This window comes from Schistocerca gregaria, chromosome 3 (assembly GCF_023897955.1).
Source record: "Schistocerca gregaria isolate iqSchGreg1 chromosome 3, iqSchGreg1.2, whole genome shotgun sequence".
NCBI classification, from domain to species: Eukaryota; Metazoa; Arthropoda; class Insecta; order Orthoptera; family Acrididae; genus Schistocerca; species Schistocerca gregaria.
Genome location: NC_064922.1, coordinates 26,565,972 through 26,581,778, shown reverse-complemented (window position 1 = coordinate 26,581,778; position 15,807 = coordinate 26,565,972). Strand labels below are relative to the sequence as shown.

Sequence of the window (15,807 nt, the reverse complement as noted above, 5' to 3'; positions counted from 1 at the left end):
TTCCATTACATCACGTTAATCAGAAAATCGGTAATTTACATTTGCAGCGGAGAAAAATTCCGTTCCGCCCAGGGTAGGGCTCGAACCCACGATCCTATGATTAAGAGTCTCATGCTCTACCGACTGAGCTAGCCGTGCTGTTTCGTTTGGTTCGTGCTGGGTAGCAGATCACACAGTACTCGTTTGGGTTGGTTGGTCCCATACAGAATCTCTCCATGCTGCCTAATGTTTTCCTAACGTCACACTCGTCACGTACTTCACTTTTATTTCATAATCATTTCTGAGAGGTAAAGGAATTGCATGACAATCTGCAGAGCTAGCGGCGTCAAAATTAACACACATACTTGACGTGACTCAAAAGCCGAACGAGTTACTTTCCGACGTTGTTTTAGATGTGCAAGTGCCAGTCAAACCTCGCGGTGAGGGCACTCTGCCGACCATTTCGCTAGTTAACACCGGTCTTCTTGTGTGTGTTTCAAGCTCAAGACCATCTCCAAGCACAAAATGGTCAACAGCAACATTCAGACGGTTTCGTACTGCACAAATGCTACATCAAAACGGTATGTTTGTTTCTCAGAACTGAAAAAACACGACCGTGACACGATTCGAACCTGCAATCTTCGGATCCGAAGTCCGACGCCTTATCCATTAGGCCACACGGTCACTGACGACCACGTATAACTTATATACGATTCATCTCGAAACGCTCACACCCCCTGAGGAATTGTGTTTTCGTTCCACACAGCCGCTGCCCCTTACTCTTTCCCACCCATTCGTTACATTCAACCTCTTACGAAACCGACCAAACATAGACAGGAAAACAAGACCACACACTTTGCGCAATCGGAATCGATGGCAGGGTGTCCCTCGCCGCATTTGCTACGATGGCCATTTGCTAATTCTGCAGAAGCGGCGGCGGCGACGACGACGACGACGACGACGACGACGACGACGACGACGACGACGACCGCGAGAGGCTCAGCGATTTGTGAGAAATACATCTATAAAATGTAATTCACACTGCCCCGTCCCACCTTATGCCGTACCGCTTTGGCAAATGCTTTATCAGCGCCATTCGCCTTAATCACATCTGAGAGTAATTCTTAATAAAACTCCTCACGCTAATTGTTCGCCATCACAGATACTGTTTGCTATACGGCCATGACGCGCAACTGATTTCCAAAATTCATCTTCCTCCTGTGAGGATGGAACTCACAACTCCTGGTTTACTAGACCAGTGCTCTACCACTGAGCTAAAGAGGCGCGTCCTAGCGGAACTTTTGCGTACTTCGTCCGTACGGTCGTCTGAATCTTCAGACTTCAGCTGACAACACTTCATATTTTTCACTAATATTTGCAGCTATGGCGACCCATTACTGCTTGGATACACATCTGACACGTAGCCGATGTTCTCTCCAAACAAAATCACCTGCACTTCAGAACATGACTTTCACACATGTCTACAAAATCACCTTCACCTTCAAATACAGTTTTCTTGCGACTGATGGAGACGTAGGCAAATTTTAAAGTTGCTATTTCCATTACATCACGTTAATCAGAAAATCGGTAATTTACATCTGCAGCGGAGAAAAATTCCGTTCCGCCCAGGGTAGGGCTCGAACCCACGACCCTATGATTAAGAGTCTCATGCTCTACCGACTGAGCTAGCCGTGCTGCCTCGTTGGGTACGTGCTGGGTAGCAGATCACACAGTACTCGTTTGGGTTGGTTGGTCCCATACAGAATCTCTCCATGCTGCCTAATGTTTTCCTAACGTCACACTCGTCACGTACTTCACTTTTATTTCATAATCATTTCTGAGAGGTAAAGGAATTGCATGACAATCTGCAGAGCTAGTGGCGTCAAAATTAACACACATACTTGACGTGACTCAAAAGCCGAACGAGTTACTTTCCGACGTTGTTTTAGATGTGCAAGTGCCAGTCAAACCTCGCGGTGAGGGCACTCTGCCGATCATTTCGCTAGTTAACACCGGTCTTCTTGTGTGTGTTTCAAGCTCAAGACCATCTCCAAGCACAAAATGGTCAACAGCAACATTCAGACGGTTTCGTACTGCACAATTGCTACATTAAAACGGTAAGTTTGTTTCTCAGAACTGGAAAAACACGACCGTGACAGGATTCGAACCTGCAATCTTCGGATCCGAAGTCCGACGCCTTATCCATTAGGCCACACGGTCACTGACGACCAAGTGTAACTTATATACGATTCATCTCGAAACGCTCACACCCCCTGAGGAATTGTGTTTTCGTTCCACACAGCCGCTGCCCCTTACTCTTTCCCACCCATTCGTTACATTCAACCTCTTACGAGACCGACCAAACATAGACAGGAAAACAAGACCACACACTTTGCGCAATCGGAATCGATGGCCATTTGCTACTTCTGCAGAAGCGGCGGCGGCGACGACGACGACGACGACGACGACCGCGAGAGGCTCAGACATTTGTGAGAAATACATCTATAAAATGTAATTCAGAATGCCTCGTCCCACCTTATGCCGTACCGCTTTGGCAAATGCTTTATCAGCGCCATTCGCCTTAATCACATCTGAAAGTAATTCTTAATAAAACTCCTCACGCTAATTGTTCGCCATCACAGATACTGTTTGCTATACGGCCATGACGCGCAACTGATTTCCAAAATTCATCTTCCTCCTGTGAGGATGGAACTCACGACTCCTGGTTTACTAGACCAGTGCTCTACCACTGAGCTAAAGAGGCGCGGCCTAGCGGAACTTTTGCGTACTTCGTCCGTACGGTCGTCTGAATCTTCAGACTTCAGCTGACAACACTTCATATTTTTCACTAATATTTGCAGCTATGGCGACCCATTACTGCTTGGATACACATCTGACACGTAGCCGATGTTCTCTCCAAACAAAATCACCTGCACTTCAGAACATGACTTTCACACATGTCTACAAAATCACCTTCACCTTCAAATACAGTTTTCTTGCGACTGATGGAGACGTAGGCAAATTTTAAAGTTGCTATTTCCATTACATCACGTTAATCAGAAAATCGGTAATTTACATCTGCAGCGGAGAAAAATTCCGTTCCGCCCAGGGTAGGGCTCGAACCAACGATCCTATGATTAAGAGTCTCATGCTCTACCGACTGAGCTAGCCGTGCTGTTTCGTTTGGTACGTGCTGGGTAGCAGATCACACAGTACTCGTTTGGGTTGGTTGGTCCCATACAGAATCTCTCCATGCTGCCTAATGTTTTCCTAACGTCACACTCGTCACGTACTTCACTTTTATTTCATAATCATTTCTGAGAGGTAAAGGAATTGCATGACAATCTGCAGAGCTAGCGGCGTCAAAATTAACACACATACTTGACGTGACTCAAAAGCCGAACGAGTTACTTTCCGACGTTGTTTTAGATGTGCAAGTGCCAGTCAAACCTCGCGGTGAGGGCACTCTGCCGACCATTTCGCTAGTTAACACCGGTCTTCTTGTGTGTGTTTCAAGCTCAAGACCATCTCCAAGCACAAAATGGTCAACAGCAACATTCAGACGGTTTCGTACTGCACAATTGCTACATTAAAACGGTATGTTTCTTTCTCAGAACTGGAAAAACACGACCGTGACAGGATTCGAACCTGCAATCTTCGGATCCGAAGTTCGACGCCTTATCCATTAGGCCACACGGTCACTGACAACCAAGTGTAACTTATATACGACTTATCTCGAAACGCTCACACCCCCTGAGGGATTGTGTTTTCGTTCCACACAGCCGCTGCCCCTTACTCTTTCCCACCCATTCGTTACATTCAACCTCTTACGAGACCGACCAAACATAGACAGGAAAACAAGACCACACACTTTGCGCAATCGGAATCGATGGCAGGGTGTCCCTCGCCGCATTTGCTACGATGGCCATTTGCTACTTCTGCAGAAGCGGCGGCGGCGACGACGACGACGACGACGACGACGACGACGACCGCGAGAGGCTCAGCGATTTGTGAGAAATACATCTATAAAATGTAATTCACACTGCCCCGTCCCACCTTATGCCGTACCGCTTTGGCAAATGCTTTATCAGCGCCATTCGCCTTAATCACATCTGAGAGTAATTCTTAATAAAACTCCTCACGCTAATTGTTCGCCATCACAGATACTGTTTGCTATACGGCCATGACGCGCAACTGATTACCAAAATTCATCTTCCTCCTGTGAGGATGGAACTCACAACTCCTGGTTTACTAGACCAGTGCTCTACCACTGAGCTAAAGAGGCGCGTCCAGCGGAACTTTTGCGTACTTCGTCCGTACGGTCGTCTGAATCTTCAGACTTCAGCTGACAACACTTCATATTTTTCACTAATATTTGCAGCTATGGCGACCCATTACTGCTTGGATACACATCTGACACGTAGCCGATGTTCTCTCCAAACAAAATCACCTGCACTTCAGAACATGACTTTCACACATGTCTACAAAATCACCTTCACCTTCAAATACAGTTTTCTTGCGACTGATGGAGACGTAGGCAAATTTTAAAGTTGCTATTTCCATTACATCACGTTAATCAGAAAATCGGTAATTTACATCTGCAGCGGAGAAAAATTCCGTTCCGCCCAGGGTAGGGCTCGAACCCACGACCCTATGATTAAGAGTCTCATGCTCTACCGACTGAGCTAGCCGTGCTGCCTCGTTGGGTACGTGCTGGGTAGCAGATCACACAGTACTCGTTTGGGTTGGTTGGTCCCATACAGAATCTCTCCATGCTGCCTAATGTTTTCCTAACGTCACACTCGTCACGTACTTCACTTTTATTTCATAATCATTTCTGAGAGGTAAAGGAATTGCATGACAATCTGCAGAGCTTGCGGCTTCAAAATTAACACACATACTTGACGTGACTCAAAAGCCGAACGAGTTACTTTCCGACGTTGTTTTAGATGTGCAAGTGCCAGTCAAACCTCGCGGTGAGGGCACTCTGCCGACCATTTCGCTAGTTAACACCGGTCTTCTTGTGTGTGTTTCAAGCTCAAGACCATCTCCAAGCACAAAATGGTCAACAGCAACATTCAGACGGTTTCGTACTGCACAATTGCTACATTAAAACGGTATGTTTGTTTCTCAGAACTGGAAAAACACGACCGTGACAGGATTCGAACCTGCAATCTTCGGATCCGAAGTCCGACGCCTTATCCATTAGGCCACACGGTCACTGACGACCAAGTATAACTTATATACGATTCATCTCGAAACGCTCACACCCCCTGAGGAATTGTGTTTTCGTTCCACACAGCCGCTGCCCCTTACTCTTTCCCACCCATTCGTTACATTCAACCTCTTACGAGACCGACCAAACATAGACAGGAAAACAAGACCACACACTTTGCGCAATCGGAATCGATGGCCATTTGCTATTTCTGCAGAAGCGGCGGCGGCGACGACGACAACGGCGGCGGCGGCGACGACGACGACGACGACGACGACCGCGAGAGGCTCAGCGATTTGTGAGAAATACATCTATAAAATGTAATTCACACTGCCCCATCCCACCTTATGCCATACTGCTTTGGCAAATGCTTTATCAGCGCCATTCGCCTTAATCACATCTGAGAGTAATTCTTAATAAAACTCCTCACGCTAATTGTTCGCCATCACAGATACTGTTTGCTATACGGCCATGACGCGCAACTGATTTCCAAAATTCATCTTCCTCCTGTGAGGATGGAACTCACGACTCCTGGTTTACTAGACCAGTGCTCTACCACTGAGCTAAAGTGGCGCGGCCTAGCGGAACTTTTGCGTACTTCGTCCGTACGGTCGTCTGAATCTTCAGACTTCAGCTGACAACACTTCATATTTTTCACTAATATTTGCAGCTATGGCGACCCATTGCTGCTGGGATACACATCTGACACGTAGCCGATGTTCTCTCCAAACAAAATCACCTGCACTTCAGAACATGACTTTCACACATGTCTACAAAATCACCTTCAGCTTCAAATACAGTTTTCTTGCGACTGATGGAGACGTAGGCAAATTTTAAAGTTGCTATTTCCATTACATCACGTTAATCAGAAAATCGGTAATTTACATCTGCAGCGGAGAAAAATTCCGTTCCGCCCAGGGTAGGGCTCGAACCCACGACCCCATGATTAAGAGTCTCATGCTCTACCGACTTTTTTTTTTTTTTCAATGTTTCCCACGTGTTTGCCCATTTCACGGTTCCGTTGGAGACGCTCTTCGCGTCTTGACACAAAAACGAAACGCAGTCGGTAGGACTCGAACCTACGCTCCCAGAGGGAATCTGATTTCTAGTCAGACGCCTTAACCACTTTTTTTTTTTTTTTTTTTTTTTTTTTTTTTTTTACTGTTTGCTATACGGCCACAACGCGTAACTGATTTCCAAAATTCAGTTTACTCCGGTGAGGATGGAACTTACGACGCCTGGTTTATTAGAGCAGTGTTCTACCACTGAGCTAAATTTTTTTTTTTTTTTTTTTTTTTTCCGTTCCGCCCAGCGTGGGGCTCGAACCCACGCCCCTGAGATTAAAAGTCTCATGCTCTAGCGACTGAGCTAGCTTTTTTTTTTTTTTTAACCACTTTTGTTTCTCATTTTTTTAAAGCCAGGTATCCTAGCCACTTTTCCTTTAGTCTGGTGCCTTGGACCGCTTTTTATTGTTTTTTATAAGGATGCATATCAGGAGGCGCATGACGGGGACAAAGAGGGCAGGGGTCAAAGAACTCGAGGCCTGGCCACGATGCCCCCACAATCACTCCCACCGAATTGCTCCTTCAGTGCATTTTAATTGTTATAGAAAAGCGGGTATAGTCGTGTATATTTTTCGCCTGCTCTCTTTATTGTGGTAAGGAGCACTGATTGTACGACATCTGGGGGTGAGATCCCATTGCAAAGCCGTCATTCGAGTTTTCAGTCAACAGACATTCGAGTAAGAAACATGTGATTATACTGCAATATACAGCGAGCATTTATGAGACACTTATTGGGGGGCAGACGTAACATGAATGGATAAAAGAAGAGGCATTTCCTTCATCTTGAACGTAGATTCATACTTCACTTCTTCATTACCCCTAAAATAGTACATTTAGTGTTAGACTGTGCGCTTTAACCAACACCTATTCGTTCGAATAAAATGATCAACATGTTTCCATACATTTTCCTGTGGTCTGCATATTGCTGAATGTTGCTGTACTCCATTTGCATAAAAAGCTTGAATTCCGTTTCGTCGTCACCACCTATTTTATTGATAATGTAATGGACAAACTGTCCCATTAACCAGTGTATTGCATTATTTTTGGTTTTCGGGTAATATTTAGTTTCAGGTCTGAAAAGCACCATAGGAGTAATGGAATTGGGTGACGTTCGTTGCAGTAGTGCAAGACTTTTCCTGAGCCAATGCCAATTGTTGAGATTTCCAGCACACGTAAATCTATGAATCACAGTGTCAACTAGGTTACATTTCTGACATAAGGGGGTTTCAGCTTTCCCAATTTTATAAAGCCGCTCGTTGGTGCTGACAATATTATTGACGGCTTTGTACCATGCCGTTACCACATCTGAATTGAGCCCCTTAAAACTAATATTCTCCCAAATTGCATCCCAGTTGTGACTCATATATTTCGTGGCAATTTTATTTTGTCCTTCATATTGTTGTCTTTGTCTCATGATATCTCTGGCTGTAATGTGCAGTGAAGTTCTGAGTTTCTCGTTAACATAGCTCAATTCTGTGTATAAGATCCTAACGTATCGCAGTCGGGGGTTAATTTTTTGTACGTCTGCCGGTGGTTGAAGGCTTTCTGGTTGGACACATTTAAACAATTGTGTAGTAATACTGACGGGGTTGGCGTGAAATATGTTTAAAGATCTTTTTATGAAAAGCGCAGAAGCTTTATTGCGTATGTCCACCAGCCCGAGGCCTCCATTTCTAGGATGTAAAGTCGCAGTTCTTAGGTTAACCCTGAAGATTTCCCCCTTCCATAAGAAATTTGCAACCCTCGACATTATTTTCTGAGCTATCAACTTCGGCAAGGGAAAAACTTGTGCCATATAGAATGCCTTTGAGAGAATGCATAAGTTAATGAACCTGACCCTCTGAACCTGGTTCATAAGTCGTTGTGAGTTCTCAATAAGTCCCCCTTGAATCTTTGTTAAAACCTCTTTCCAATTGAGGGCTGTCATCCTCATTGGACATGCCGTCAGGATTGTCCCCAGGGTTTTATGTGTGGTAACTGACTTCGCCCAATCGATTTGTATCCGTTCAAGACCCCGCATTCCCAGGATTGTACTTTTATTTTCGTTTGTTGTCGCACCCGATGCGTGGCAGTAGTTTTGAAGAATGGCCCCTAGTCGAATTACATCATCTTGCCCTCTTATGACGACACCAACATCGTCAGCATAGGCTCTCACTACAGTTTTCCTGCCAGTTATAGTTATGCCCTTTAACCTTTCATGAACACTTCTTAAAAAGGGCTCTAACGACACAACAAACAAAAACATAGATAATGGACTTCCCTGTGGGATGCCACGGTTTATTTGAATTTGCCGCGTCAGCTGACTGTTGACAGCTAATTTAGCGTTCAGACCAGTAGCAACGTTTTTTATAACATTAACTGTTTTGTGGACGAGTCCCATTTTTGTCAGTACCTCAAATAGGAAGCGGTGATTCACCGAGTCGAAAGCCTTAGTAAAATCTATAAAAAGTAAAGCACATTTGATATTAGAAACCGATGCTAAGGCGATGATGTCTCTATATTCAGAAATCGTATTAAAAATACTTCTATTTGCTGCACATGACTGATGTTGACTAATTAATTTGTCGGTCAGAGGGGAAAGTCTCTTTTTTAAAATCCTGCATACTATTTTGTAGTCAGAGTTTAAAAGTGAAATAGGGCGGTAATTGTTTAAACTTTTCGTCCCTTTGTTTTTCGGTAGAAGTACAATTTTGCTGTCTTTAAAATCTGCAGGTATCGTCTGCTCGTTAAAAATCTCATTGACAATGCATGTAAACGTGTCACCAATTAAAAACCAGAACTTTCTGTAAAATTCTACAGGGAGTCCGTCGGGTCCAGCAGATTTATTCATCGGGGACTTGGTTATTGTCTCACGAAACTCTTCGTTACTGACTTCAGAAATGATTTCGTCGTTTTCAGAACTTGCCAACTGTGGGGATAAAACACTGAGAAACTCTTGCAGAGACCCCTCGTGAGGTGGGCTGGAGGAATATAATGCATAGTAATACTGGTATACTGCATTTAGAATCTCCTTCTGAGACGTCAGTGTTGTCCCATTGGGGGTTTTAAGTTCACTAATAACAGTGCGTCGCCTATTCTTTGCATGCCGAAGCAGATGATATAAGGATGTTGTTTCATCATCTACCACCGACTTCGCCTTTGACTTCAGTTTTAAACCTTCCATCTGTTGTCGTTTAATGGAGAGTAATTTCGCTTTGGTGTGTCTGATGTCTTGTAATCTAATGGTTGACACGTTTGCCTGTTCATAGAGGTCTCGCAACAAACTGTAATAAAATTCCATACTGTTTTTTAACTCCCACGCTCTTTCTCTGCTGTATCTGATACACACTTTTCTCAGTCTCGGCTTTGCAACCTTAAGCCACCAGTCTAATACTGTGGGGTGCCTCTCGATCGATCGCAGACATAAGGTCCACGCATCCGATACCGCGTCTGCCAAATCTTGCTCTTTTAAGAGAGAGACATTTAGCTGCCACTGGTTCCTAAAAATCTGAATCGGCTGTGGAGCTAAATTAATGCACGCCTTCATACTGCAGTGGTCACTAAAATATACAGGTACGATTTCTGAATTTAGTAGACATCTATCCAAGTTTTGGGAAACATAGATTCTGTCTATTCTACTGCGCGAAGTCTGTGTTATATACGTATATTCAACCTTCGTTGGATATTTTAGTTCCCATGCGTCCTTTAGTTTTAGGTCGATTACTAGGCGTTTAAGTTCTAAAGAACCGTTAAAATGTGGTTGTTGATCTTTACGATTTAACACGCAGTTAAAATCACCGCCCATTATAAAACTGTTTGGGTTTCGACGTAATAAATATATAAGTTCCTCTTTATAAAATGCTGCCCTGTCCTGTCTATTACTATTTCCTGAGGGCGCGTATAAGTTAATCAATGTGGTACCTAAAACGTTAATACTAATTGCCCTTCCAGATTCCAACCGCTCCACTTGAGATACGGGAATCCCTTCCCTGAGCAGAACCGCTGTTCCTGTATGTGTGTCACAAGATACGTTAACAATTGCGGTGTATCCTGGTATTACAAATTCCGTCGTTACAACCTCCTGTAGCAAAGCGATATCGGCTCCAGAGTCATACAAAAATTCCTTGAGAGCAGCTAGCTTTAATGAGGTTCGAATTTTATTTATATTGATCGTTGTGATAGAGTATGCTTGCATCCCTAACTCGCTATTGGCCACGGACAAAGTTGGTCAAAAAAAAAAAAAAAAAAAAAAAAAAAAAAAAAAAAAAAAAAAAACTGTTCTACTTTTGGTATGCTGAAATCCGGTTTAGAACTACAGTCATTCAGAACTTGGTAGCAGTCCTAGTAACACGGTCGCTAAACGTTAGTTTGTCTGCCATTGTCATCCCGCGCCTTAGTACTGAGGGGCTGTTCTACATTGGGTGTGTCAGGAGGCTCATCTGGAGCACCTTCTCTGACAATTTCATATCGTATATTTTTCTGTGATTTTACGTCCGACTTGCCCGCTTTTTGTTTGGCTTGGGTGCGAGAAACAGTAAGATTCGGTTGTGGTTTTAGCGTACGGCGGTGGACGCCCTGAAAACCCTGACCTGATTTTGTTGTGGCAACACTCGACGCGGCCGCTTCAGCAGCAGTGTCTAGAGAGACCTGGTTTGTAAACACTGCCTGCTGTTTACATGCTACCTTCGGTTGATGTGACGCTTGCGACGGTGTTTGCTTATTTTCCGGTTCAGGAGTAAACACTTTCACTTGTTTACACTCTGGTGCCGGTTGCTGTGCTGTTGCGGTGTCGCGGTGTTGTTGTTCTACCGCTTCCGCGAACTTCCCGTCGGTAAACAGCTGATTATCGCTGTTTACAGCTGGGCAAGTTGTCACTGCTTGGGGGACTTCTACTTTCTCGCTGTCGGCAGCTGCCGTTGCATTTTCTGGCAGTGAGCGAGATGTATCAGAAACTGCAATTAAATCTACTTGCATTTCGTCTTGGGGCACATGCAGATTTTCATCGCCAGCTTTCTGTTTACGTACAGCAGGAGATTGTCGGGAGGTGTCATCATCAGAATGATCATCTGTATGTTCAAGTGGTCGTTTCTTGGTTAGTACGTCTAACTCACGAGCAGAGGAATCACAATTGAAGCGTGTTACCAGGGGTGGAAAATCACTGCCTTCAACAGCAATAGTTCCAGTACTAAGTACAGGATCCGAACCCTCACCCTGTTTGGCCGTGTTATCGGTTGCCAAAACTTCGCTCAAGGTCATCTTACGGCGTTGGACTAAATTTGTTTTTAGTACAAAGACACGATGGGGACAGTCCTGCCTTAAATGACCCGATTCATTGCATATATGGCACGTAGGGGTTTGACCAGTATAAATCACGTGTGCTTTATGCCCGTCAACAGTTATATGAGACGGGATATTCGTCTTTACTTCCATTTCTACCGAACGAATACCATTGAAACTCTGAATTTTAAATTGCTTCGACCAACGTTCGTTAACTATATCCTTTACCTCACCATATTGAGACAGGGCAACCTTGATTTTCTCATTATCTATCTCGATAGGTAAATTTAACACCCGCACAGATCTATAAAGAGCATCAGCTCTCCTGATAGCCACTTTACTTGTAGAACCGTCTCTATGCAAAAATTCGACATGATACCCGAATTTTCCAATAATTTTATCGACCGAAACGGGATCCAAAAACTTTACGAAAACACAATAGTTGTCAGTATCTAGCTGAGTGGTATGCACCATATCAGAATTTATGCCAAGTACCTGATCAAGCCAATCATGAATTTCCAGAGCAGTCGGCTGAACACGTCGTGTTTCCTTAGCGAAGGCAAAAACCAGCGTATTCTTCCTCACAGTTGTAGCCATGGTATGCAGTAATGAAGGGGAGATTCCGGTAATTACCGAAAACTCCACAAACAACAAATAATCGTCGGTAGAAAACACAAAAACAGAACAAAGGAGGCAGAAAAAACACGAGTTACACACGAAGAAAATCACAAAACTCAGAAACACCGAAACGCAAAGGTAAACACTGGCGAAACACTGACTACACGCAGCAACGGTGACACGTCCGTACGCGTCGGCAGCTAGAGCCAGAATGACTGAGCTAGCCGTGCTGCCTCGTTGGGTACCTGCTGGGTAGCAGATCACACAGTACTCGTTTGGGTTGGTTGGTCCCATACAGAATCTCTCCATGCTGCCTAATGTTTTCCTAACGTCACACTCGTCACGTACTTCACTTTTATTTCATAATCATTTCTGAGAGGTAAAGGAATTGCATGACAATCTGCAGAGCTAGCGGCGTCAAAATTAACACACATACTTGACGTGACTCAAAAGCCGAACGAGTTACTTTCCGACGTTGTTTTAGATGTGTAAGTGCCAGTCAAACCTCGCGGTGAGGGCACTCTGCCGACCATTTCGCTAGTTAACACCGGTCTTCTTGTGTGTGTTTCAAGCTCAAGACCATCTCCAAGCACAAAATGGTCAACAGCAACATTCAGACGGTTTCGTACTGCACAATTGCTATATTAAAACGGTATGTTTGTTTCTCAGAACTGGAAAAACACGACCGTGACAGGATTCGAACCTGCAATCTTCGGATCCGAAGTCCGACGCCTTATCCATTAGGCCACACGGTCACTGACGACCAAGTATAACTTATATACGATTCATCTCGAAACGCTCACACCCCCTGAGGAATTGTGTTTTCATTCCACACAGCCGCTGCCCCTTACTCTTTCCCACCCATTCGTTACATTCAACCTCTTACGAGACCGACCAAACATAGACAGGAAAACAAGACCATACACTTTGCGCAATCGGAATCGATGGCAGGGTGTCCCTCGCCGCATTTGCTACGATGGCCATTTGCTACTTCTGCAGAAGCGGCGGCGGCGACGACGACGACGACGACGACGACGACCGCGAGAGGCTCAGCGATTTGTGAGAAATACATCTATAAAATGTAATTCACACTGCCCAGTCCCACCTTATGCCGTACCGCTTTGGCAAATGCTTTATCAGCGCCATTCGCCTTAATCACATCTGAGAGTAACTCTTAATAAAACGCCTCTCGCTAATTGTTCGCCATCACAGATACTGTTTGCTATACGGCCATGACGCGCAACTGATTTCCAAAATTCGTCTTCCTCCTGTAAGGATGGAACTCACGACTCCTGGTTTACTAGACCAGTGCTCTACCACTGAGCTAAAGAGGCGCGGCCTAGCGGAACTTTTGCGTACTTCGTCCGTACGGTCGTCTGAATCTTCAGACTTCAGCTGACAACACTTCATATTTTTCACTAATATTTGCAGCTATGGCGACCCATTACTGCTTGGATACACATCTGACACGTAGCCAATGTTCTCTCCAAACACAATCACCTGCACTTCAGAACATGACTTTCACATGTCTACAAAATCACCTTCACCTTCAAATACAGTTTTCTTGCGACTGATGGAGACGTAGGCAAATTTTAAAGTTACTATTTCAATTACATCACGTTAATCAGAAAATCGGTAATTTACATCTGCAGCGGAGAAAAATTCCGTTCCGCCCAGGGTAGGGCTCGAACCCACGACCCTATGATTAAGAGTCTCATGCTCTACCGACTGAGCTAGCCGTGCTGCCTCGTTGGGTACGTGCTGGGTAGCAGATCACACAGTACTCGTTTGGGTTGGTTGGTCCCATACAGAATCTCTCCATGCTGCCTAATGTTTTCCTAACGTCACACTCGTCACGTACTTCACTTTTATTTCATAATCATTTGTGAGAGGTGAAGGAATTGCATGACAATCTGCAGAGCTAGCGGCGTCAAAATTAACACACATACTTGACGTGACTCAAAAGTCGAACGAGTTACTTTCCGACGTTGTTTTAGATGTGCAAGTGCCAGTCAAACCTCGCGGTGAGGGCACTCTGCCGACCATTTCGCTAGTTAACACCGGTCTTCTTGTGTGTGTTTCAAGCTCAAGACCATCTCCAAGCACAAAATGGTCAAAAGCAACATTCAGACGGTTTCGTACTGCACAATAGCTACATTAAAACGGTATATTTGTTTCTCAGAACTGGAAAAACACGACCGTTACAGGATTCGAACCTGCAATCTTCGGATCCGAAGTCCGACGCCTTATCCATTAGGCCACACGGTCACTGACGACCAAGTATAACTTATATACGATTCATCTCGAAACGCTCACACCCCCTGAGGAATTGTGTTTTCGTTCCACACAGCCGCTGCCCCTTACTCTTTCCCACCCATTCTTTACATTCAACCTCTTACGAGACCGACCAAACATAGACAGGAAAACAAGAACACACACTTTGCGCAATCGGAATCGATGGCAGGGTGTCCCTCGCCGCATTTGCTACGATGGCCATTTGCTATTTCTGCAGAAGCGGCGGCGGCGACGACGACGACGACGACGACGACGACCGCTAGAGGCTCAGCGATTTGTGAGAAATACATCTATAAAATGTAATTCACACTGCCTCGTCCCACCTTATGCCGTACCGCTTTGGCAAATGCTTTATCAGCGCCATTCGCCTTAATCACATCTGAGGGTAATTCTTTATAAAACTCCTCACGCTAATTGTTCGCCATCACAGATACTGTTTGCTATACGGCCATGACGCGCAACTGATTTCCAAAATTCGTCTTCCTCCTGTGAGGATGGAACTCACGACTCCTGGTTTACTAGACCACTGCTCTACCACTGAGCTAAAGAGGCGCGGCCTAGCGGAACTTTTGCGTACTTCGTCCGTGCGGTCGTCTGAATCTTCAGACTTCAGCTGACAACACTTCATATTTTTCACTAATATTTGCAGCTATGGCGACCCATTACTGCTTGGATACACATCTGACAAGTAGCCGATGTTCTCTCCAAACAAAATCACCTGCACTTCAGAACATGACTTTTACACATGTCTACAAAATCACCTTCACCTTCAAATACAGTTTTCTTGCGACTGATGGAGACGTAGGCAAATTTTAAAGTTGCTATTTCCATTACATCACGTTAATCAGAAAATCGGTAATTTACATCTGCAGCGGAGAAAAATTCCGTTCCGCCCAGGGTAGGGCTCGAACCCACGACCCTATGATTAAGAGTCTCATGCTCTACCGACTGAGCTAGCCGTGCTGCCTCGTTGGGTACCTGCTGGGTAGCAGATCACACAGTACTCGTTTGGGTTGGTTGGTCCCATACAGAATCTCTCCATGCTGCCTAATGTTTTCCTAACGTCACACTCGTCACGTACTTCACTTTTATTTCATAATCATTTCTGAGAGGTAAAGGAATTGCATGACAATCTGCAGAGCTAGCGGCGTTAAAATTAACACACATACTTGACGTGACTCAAAAGCCGAACGAGTTACTTTCCGACGTTGTTTTAGATGTGCAAGTGCCAGTCAAACCTCGCGGTGAGGGCACTCTGCCGACCATTTCGCTAGTTAACACCGGTCTTCTTGTGTGTGTTTCAAGCTCAAGACCATCTCCAAGCACAAAATGGTCAACAGCAACATTCAGACGGTTTCGTACTGCACAATTGCTACATTA

The 15,807-nt window shown here is 44.7% G+C and overlaps 9 non-coding genes across 9 annotated transcripts; all 9 read right to left on the bottom strand.

Annotated features, from left to right (window-relative positions):
• Window positions 1–590: 590 nt before the first annotated feature.
• On the bottom strand, window positions 591–663 carry Trnar-ucg (transfer RNA arginine (anticodon UCG)). The gene has a single exon. It is a non-coding gene; the product is annotated as a tRNA-Arg (tRNA).
• A 528-nt stretch (window positions 664–1,191) lies between these two features.
• On the bottom strand, window positions 1,192–1,263 carry Trnat-agu (transfer RNA threonine (anticodon AGU)). The gene has a single exon. It is a non-coding gene; the product is annotated as a tRNA-Thr (tRNA).
• Window positions 1,264–2,126: 863 nt separating this feature from the next.
• On the bottom strand, window positions 2,127–2,199 carry Trnar-ucg (transfer RNA arginine (anticodon UCG)). The gene has a single exon. It is a non-coding gene; the product is annotated as a tRNA-Arg (tRNA).
• A 472-nt stretch (window positions 2,200–2,671) lies between these two features.
• Window positions 2,672–2,743, bottom strand: Trnat-agu (transfer RNA threonine (anticodon AGU)). The gene has a single exon. It is a non-coding gene; the product is annotated as a tRNA-Thr (tRNA).
• Window positions 2,744–3,606: 863 nt separating this feature from the next.
• On the bottom strand, window positions 3,607–3,679 carry Trnar-ucg (transfer RNA arginine (anticodon UCG)). The gene has a single exon. It is a non-coding gene; the product is annotated as a tRNA-Arg (tRNA).
• A 513-nt stretch (window positions 3,680–4,192) lies between these two features.
• Window positions 4,193–4,264, bottom strand: Trnat-agu (transfer RNA threonine (anticodon AGU)). The gene has a single exon. It is a non-coding gene; the product is annotated as a tRNA-Thr (tRNA).
• Window positions 4,265–5,126: 862 nt separating this feature from the next.
• On the bottom strand, window positions 5,127–5,199 carry Trnar-ucg (transfer RNA arginine (anticodon UCG)). Its single transcript has one exon. It is a non-coding gene; the product is annotated as a tRNA-Arg (tRNA).
• A 7,615-nt stretch (window positions 5,200–12,814) lies between these two features.
• Trnar-ucg (transfer RNA arginine (anticodon UCG)) lies at window positions 12,815–12,887 on the bottom strand. The gene has a single exon. It is a non-coding gene; the product is annotated as a tRNA-Arg (tRNA).
• A 1,440-nt stretch (window positions 12,888–14,327) lies between these two features.
• Window positions 14,328–14,400, bottom strand: Trnar-ucg (transfer RNA arginine (anticodon UCG)). The gene has a single exon. It is a non-coding gene; the product is annotated as a tRNA-Arg (tRNA).
• Window positions 14,401–15,807: the final 1,407 nt, after the last annotated feature.